The sequence below is a fragment of the Coregonus lavaretus genome (genome assembly GCF_964263955.1).
Source record: "Coregonus lavaretus genome assembly, chromosome: 1".
In the NCBI taxonomy this organism is placed as follows: Eukaryota; Metazoa; Chordata; class Actinopteri; order Salmoniformes; family Salmonidae; genus Coregonus; species Coregonus lavaretus.
The window spans coordinates 83649409-83657314 of NC_139988.1; the positions used below are offsets into that span (position 1 = coordinate 83649409).

Here is a 7906-nt window from a genome sequence, read left to right on the forward strand (position 1 = left end):
ATGAGGTGTGGTTAACAGCATGAGTGTAATATTCGATACTGGAGTGCAGTAACAGTAGCCACACAACTCTCCCTCCTCCTCCTCCTCCTCCTCCTCCTCCTCCTCCTCCTCCTCCTCCTCCTCCCTGTGTCTAAATCATCTATTTTTCTCTGCAGTGTTTCAAACATGCATCTTGGCTACAATGTGCTTTATTTCAATACTGTTTGGGTATTATCACATTATTATTATTGTTATTGTATATGATACTGTAGCATGACATCTACAGATTGATATACACAGTAATACTGTATGTTTGAGTGGACATTGACATGGGCAATTATGCGTCTGAAGTCTTGTGTATGTCTGTTTAGTCTTGTTGTCCATGTCTTCTCTCTAACCCCTGACGTCCCTCTCTCCCTCTCTGCAGGGTCTCTCTCTGCAGGACTCAAGGCCTGGGTGATGGAGGGTCGGGCGGAGGCAGAGAGGCTCCTCCTGGGGTGCGGTGACCACCCTATCCTCTGGGGCAGGGCCCACACTGGCTATCTGACCTCTTCTAGCTGGTCCCTCCCTCTGCTGAGGAACTGGAAGATCCACAAATGAAGCTAGGCCCCCCCTCCACCACCCTAGAGAGCACCTGTATTCCTGAACACACCATGATGAGTTGAGTTACTCCCTCCCATGAGTGAAGCGCTTCCCCCAGAAAGTCTCACCCTGGCTGGCTGGCTGGTTGAGTTGGATGGCGGCTCCAGGATGATGGTTCTGAGTGAAGGAAGGCCTCGTCATCTACGGGGTCGTTAGCCGTCCCCCCCCTCTACCTGGGTAGTATTCATTACGGTATGCTGTAGCAGAACATTTTGCAACGGAAAACGAAACAAGTGTTTCATACTGGACAAGTTTAGGTAGTCCCTCTCGGTTTCAGGATTTCTTCCGTTTGGTGCCCAATGAATACACCCCTGAAGTGATGCCCAGGGATGAGGTAGCAGTGTTGAGATAGATACTGGATGTAGCAGCCAGCCTAACCCGGTTCAGCCTGGTTTCTTTGAGAATTAATAAAAGCTTGATTCTTGGCCATGCTGTTTCTTCTGCCCACAGCTGAGTCATATCCTTACTGTCGACTGGTGTTGAATGGCTGCATTGAATCCAGACAGTGTATGTTGTTGAGGCCGCTATAACTGCGACTCCAAGCCTTTCTCCTGCTAAGATGGAGGGCATTGTGAATGTGGCCAACAAGCTGGCTTGTTGTATGATTCCCTTTGTGCCCCAGTTTTCACAGTACTGTAATTTCTAACACATAGTTAGTTGTGTATTTGAAGATGTTCAGTGTTTTGCACCTTGTTGTTTTGCTGTTACTTTCAGTTCTTTCTATCGGCACTTTTCGAGGGGGAATCATTGTTTGATATGATATGAAGTTGTTGAGATCATTTTGAAGGGGTTTCCACCAAAAATGTTATTTTGGTTTCAAATTCAAACTTTTCATCGCAGCAGGTCAAAGCATATTAGCACTTGAGAACCACCATCACCTCTTGAATGTCAAAAGCAAGAGATGTTTTTCGAAACTCCAGATATAATTATTTTGGTAAAACATAAAAATCTAAAGTATAATTTTAATGTAATGTTCTTGATTTCTTTCTATTGGAGCACACATAACTAGCATAACAAGGTCAATACAGGGTTTTAGAGATTTCTAATATTGTTCCCAATTTATTGATTGGCATATTGATTGCAAACCCTCAGCATTATCTAGTAATGTTTGTTGATGAAATTGATTAAAGTAGTATACTGTAGTCTACTAATGGCGCTATTTAAAGGTCATTTTTGATTGAGCCGACATGCAGCATTTACAATGAATGCAGTCTCCGCTAACGTGGAAACATTGCCTTTTAAATTTCAATCATGCTGTAACACTGAACTTCCGCGATACGGATCGACTAGAGCCCTCAGTGTTTTAACCTATGCCCATTTTCAATCAATTGTCAGAAACTTCATTCAATTGGGGCCATGTTTCCCTCCTTGGTTTGGACTGTGGATCACTATGTGTGAGACTTGTATAACAAAGTCATTGTCTGTAGTTTTTCCAACTTAGTATATGGTAATGTTTTTAAAAACGATGAAGGTTTGGCATTTCTAATTGTAATTCTTTATATTGTACTTGGTGTGTATCTGTGTCTGATCGTTGGTACTGCCCAAATGTCAACTTCCTCAGGGCATTATAGATCTAGATACATATTTCAGCCTCTCCCCTGGGTCTATATAATCTCACAGCAGACAAAATGATGGACTTTAATGCAGCCTCTAAGAGATCTGTAGATTCTACAGTACTTCAATGTCCAATATCAACAAATTAACAACCAATCAACTACAACTTTCCATCATGACAATATGGAAAAAGTATCAACACAGACTGTATTAATAGCTTTCATTTTTTTTACCCTGTTTTTCTTTTTGGTATGTTTTGTCACCCAAAGGACCCTTTTTTTTAAATTTTAATTTGAAAAACAAAATTGTTTTAATTTGACTTGGTTGACTATGGCTGCTTACTCATCATTCAGTTTTGAGTCATCGAATCCTAACAGTAATTTGACCTTATGAGGATTGTATGCCGATGTCATTTGGCTGACAATGTAATAGCAAACTACCATCTCTTCCCTGTTTGCGTTTGAAGGGGTCAAGAAACATTTCTCAACATTTTTGACTTGAGTTGTAATGTAACATTTGTTAATATTGTTTGTATGTACATTATATTTATTTGACTGTGTAGCCCTGGTTGGTTATTTTCTTTATTACAGTTTGTGTACAAAGCTCTTATTGAGTTTTTCCTGCAAGTAGAACAATTAGTTGAATTGTCTTAACTTATTTGAAGGCATGGAGGAAAAATGCTTTCACTGCTGTGACTGACTTTGTATTTGTAATTGAAATATGTACTTTTAACATGTAAAAGCCGAGGCTTTAATATATAGCTAGTATTATAGTGATTCTGCTGCACACTATGGCATTGTATAATGCTTTTCATGTAATGTTTGTCAACAATGCTGAACATTTAACATATATTTGTCAAGTTTTATGTCAATGGCATATCGTTATGGTAAATTAATTTCAGCGACTCAAATATTTCTGCATATCAGAGTTGAATTATGGAAGATATTTCCACATTACGTTTTTAGCACTTGGAGTCCCCCCCCATGATGACTGTAATAGTAACGTGTTCACTTCATGTGATGTGACTGTCAGTGGACTACTGTCTATTATTTACCTGGACTATTAATTGTTATATATTATGACCACAATAAATACATTAGTCATATTTCATGTGTTTGGATGACTTGGTCTGGTAAAAGGCATAAACTGATGCACACCCAACAATGTTTTGTGGAGGTGCTGACTATTGGAGAGTACATTAAAAATAAAGTTGCTCCCAAACATTTAATGGGTATAGGAAAAGTATTCACACACCTTGAGTTTATCCACATTTTGTTACAGCCTGAATTTAAAATGGATTAAAGGGATTCTTTTTTTTTTTTTGTCACTGGCCTACGCACACTACCCCATAATGTCAAAGTGGAATTATGTTTTTCAAAATGTTTACAAATTAATAAAAAATGAAGCTTAAATGTCTTGAGTCAATTAGTATTCAACCCCTTTTTGTTATGGCAAGCCTAAATGAGTTCAGGAGTAAATATTTTCTTAAGTCAAGTTGCATGGACTCACTCTGTGTGCAATGATAGTGCTTGATAAAGAAAAGCAGAGCTGCACACACTAGGAGCTTCAGATGCAATAATTTAATAACCTATTAACCAACGTTTCGACAGACAAACTGTCTTCATCAGGGTTTAATGACAAACACTGCTGGTCACTAGTTTATGTAGTGTCAAAGGACACACACAGGTGTATGTAATCATGGATGGGTATGGCCTGATATCATTGGTTAATTCACAGATAAACAGAACATACAAAAATCATGAATGGATAGCATATGATCATAGATACAATTTGGCTACATAGGCCTACAAACATTTACAATTAATAGCAAAATCACAATAATCACAAGAATTGCTTCAGATCAAAGTCTACGTTTGGATAGGACAGTTTATGTAAATGAGTGTCATAGACAACTGCTTGACAACACCTTTTACAAGAAACTCAGAAGTGACCCCACTTCCCAATTTAAGAACATGATCTTTACTGTCCTAGATGGGTATTTAAGTTCTGGTCAAATCACCAAAAAATAAGACGACGTTTTGGCAATTCAACACCCTAAAATTGCCACTTTCTATTCTTTGCCAAAATTACACAAGAATGTTACAAAACCTCCAGGGCGCCCTATTGTAGCGGCCATTGATGCAGTAACAGCCACTTTATCGACCTTCGTTGACTCTTTTATTAGACCACTCGCAGAACAGCTCCCCTCCTTTGTAAAGGACACCAGCAGTATGATCTCTATTGTTGAATCTCTTGATCCTCTCCCTGATAATACCTTTTTAGTTACTTTTGATGTTGTCGTTATACACGAATATTCCAATCAAGGGCAGTATTGAAGCCATGGAACATTTTCTTCTGCAACGTGACCTTAATGAACTACCTTCCAGTGCATGCATTATAACATTGGCTGAAATAGTACTCACACACTACTTCATGTTTCTAAATTATTTATTTATTCAGACGAAGGGAAGTGCTATGGGATCCCCTATGGCTCCTAACTATGCTAATTTGTATGTGGGTTACATGGAGAAACAGTCCATTTTCAACCCTCTCAAAAATGTTTTCTTGCCTAAAATTATTATTTGGAAACGGTACATTGATATTTTTGTTCTATGGAGGGGTGATTCAAATCAGCTCCAGAGTATTCCATGCTTTTCTTAATTCTTGTTCTGAGCACCTGAGATTTACTATGCAATCAGACACACGTCAAATCAGTTTCCTTGACCTTCTGATTTTGTGTGATGATTATGTTCTATACGCTGATCTTTACAGGACACCTACTGATCTGTCTGTTGAGGGCTGATAGTTGTCACCCGCTTCCCTTGAAAAACAGTTTACCATACAGCCAATTCTGTCGAATCAAACGAATTTGCAAAAAAACAATCAGGTTTCGACAGAAATATGGCTGAGACGCAAAGAAAATTCAAGGAGATGGTGTACAAAAATGGTCAGATTAATACAGCCATTGAGAAAATTCAAAACAAATCGAGACATGGTCAGTTTCAAGGACAGTCTTGCAAAAAGAAACATTCTTGCGTTCTAACGACACGCTATTCAAAGAGCTCTGAACAAATTAAGGGAATCGTTCACAAACATTGGCACATTCTAAGATCCGATGACAGTATCGGTAATGTGTTTTCGGACACTCCCTTGGTCGTGGGGAAGAAATCTCCGAGATCAGTTGGTAAACTCTAATTTACCACCCCAAAATATCCTTGCACAACGTCTATTTGCGCCTCTACCGGATGGAGACTACAAGTGTAATGGCTGCGCTCATTGCAATGGCACTTATAATAATAATAATAATATAATATGCCATTTAGCAGACGCTTTTATCCAAAGCGACTTACAGTCATGCGTGCATACATTTTTTGTGTATGGGTGGTCCCGGGGATCGAACCCACTACCTTGGCGTTAAAAGCGCCGTGCTCTACCAGCTGAGCTACAAATGTAGATCCTTCAAACACCCCCAAACAGGGAAACCGATCTCAATCAAAGGTGTTATCACGTGCTCCACTAAGGCAGTTATTTATTTAAGTCGTCTCAAATAAAACTGTGAAGGACCTAGGCGTTACTCTTGACCCTGATCTCTCTTTTGACGAACATATCAAGACTGTTTCAAGGACAGCTTTTTTCCATCTACGTAACATTGCAAAAATCAGAAATTTTCTGTCCAAAAATGATGCAGAAAAATTAATCCATGCATTTGTTACTTCTAGATTAGACTACTGCAATGCTCTATTTTCCGGCTACCCGGATAAAGCACTAAATAAACTTCAGTTAGTGCTAAATACGGCTGCTAGAATCCTGACTAGAACCAAGAAATTTGATCATATTACTCCAGTGCTAGCTTCCCTACACTGGCTTCCTGTTAAGGCAAGGGCTGATTTCAAGGTTTTACTGTTAACCTATAAAGCGTTACATGGGCTTGCTCCTACCTATCTTTCCGAGTTGGTCCTGCCGTACATACCAATACGTACGCTACGGTCACAAGACGCAGGCCTCCTAATTGTCCCTAGAATTTCTAAGCAAACAGCGGGAGGCAGGGCTTTCTCCTATAGATCTCCATTTTTATGGAACAGTCTGCCTACCCATGTGAGAGACGCAGACTCGGTCTCAACCTTTAAGTCTTTACTGAAGACTTATCTCTTCAGTAGGTCATATGATTGAGTGTAGTCTGGCCCAGGAGTGTGAAGGTGAACGGAAAGGCTGGAGCAACGAACAGCCCTTGCTGTCTCTGCCAGGCCGGTTCCCCTCTCCACTGGGGTTCTCTGCCTCTAACCCTGTTGCAGGGGCTGAGTCACTGGCCTGCTGGTGCTCTTTCATGCCGTCCCTGGGAGGGGTGCGTCACTTGAGTGGGTTGAGTTACTGACGTGATCTTCCTGTCTGGGTTGGCGCCCCCCCCCCCCCTTGGTTTGTGCTGTGGTGGAGACCTCTGTGGGCTATACTCGGCCTTGTCTCAGGATTGTAAGTTGGTGGTTGGGGATATCCCTCTAGTGGTGCGGGGGCTGTGCTTTGGCGGAGTGGGTGGGGTTATATCCTTCCTGTTTGGCCCTGTCCGGGGGTTTCTTCGGATGGGGCCACAGTGTCTCCGGACCGCTCCTGTCTCAGCCTCCAGTATTTATGCTGCAGTAGTTTATGTGTCGGGGGGCTGGGGTTAGTTGGTTATACCTGGAGTACTTCTCCTGTCTTATCCAGTGTCCTGTGTGAATTTAAGTATGCTCTCTCTAATTCTCTCGTTCTCTCTTTCTCTCTGAGAACCTGAGCCCTAGGACCATACGTCAGGACTACCGGGCATGATGACACCCTGCTGCCCCCAGTCCGCCTGGCCTTGCTGCTATTCCAGTTTCAACTGTTCTGCCTGCGGCTACGAAACCCCTACCTGTCCCAGACCTGCTGTTTTCAACTCTAAATGATCGGCTATGAAAAGCCAACTGAGAGACCTGAGCCCTAGGACCATACGTCGGGACTACCGGCCGTGGTGACTCCTTGCTATCCCCAGTCCGCCTGGCCTTGCTGCTATTCCAGTTTAAACTGTTCTGCCTGCGGTTATGGAACCCCTACCTGTCCCAGACCTGCTGTTTTAAACTCTAATGATCGGCTATGAAAAGCCAACTGAGATTTATTCCTGATTATTATTTGACCATGCTTGTCACTTATGAACATTTTTGAACATCTTGGCATGGTTCTGTTATAATCTCCACCCGGCACAGCCAGAAGAGGACTGGCCACCCCTCATAGCCTGGTTCCTCTCTAGGTTTCTTCCTAGGTTTTGCCTTTCTAGGGAGTTTTTCCTAGCCACCGTGCTTCTACACCTGCATTACTAGCTGTTTGGGGTTTTAGGCTGGGTTTCTGTACAGCACTTCGAGATATTAGCTGATGTAAGAAGGGCTATATAAAATAAAATTGATTGATTGATTGATTGATCTTATAACTTGTCCTTGTGGGTAAAACAAAGACCGAATTAAAAGTACGAATCTCGGAGCATCTTAACACCATTAGGTGCAAAAACTCGACACCCAGTTGCCGCCCACTTTTTGGAAGCGAACCATTCGACTTCGTCCCTAAATTATATCGTCATCGAACATGTCACCCTCCCTAGGAGAGGGGGTGACCTCGACAACTTATTGTTAAAACGAGAGGCTGCCTGGATCTTTAATGTAAAGACCCTTGGTCCCTTCGGTCTCAATGTAGACTTTGATCTGAAGCCATTCTTGTGATTATTGTGATT

At 41.6% G+C, this 7906-nt stretch overlaps 1 protein-coding gene across 4 annotated transcripts in view; it reads left to right on the forward strand.

Moving 5' to 3' along the window:
• The window catches only part of plce1 (phospholipase C, epsilon 1), a 77487-nt gene extending 76980 nt beyond the window's left edge, over nt 1-507 (forward strand). For 3 of the 4 annotated variants that reach the window (XM_084160418.1, XM_084160420.1, XM_084160421.1), the window contains one exon: nt 407-492. The gene's annotated coding sequence lies outside the window, so the exon portion shown is untranslated. Of the gene's footprint in view, nt 1-406 lie in introns of all 4 variants that reach the window. The other variant, XM_084160419.1, reaches the window with a different exon arrangement.
• Nucleotides 508-7906: the final 7399 nt, after the last annotated feature.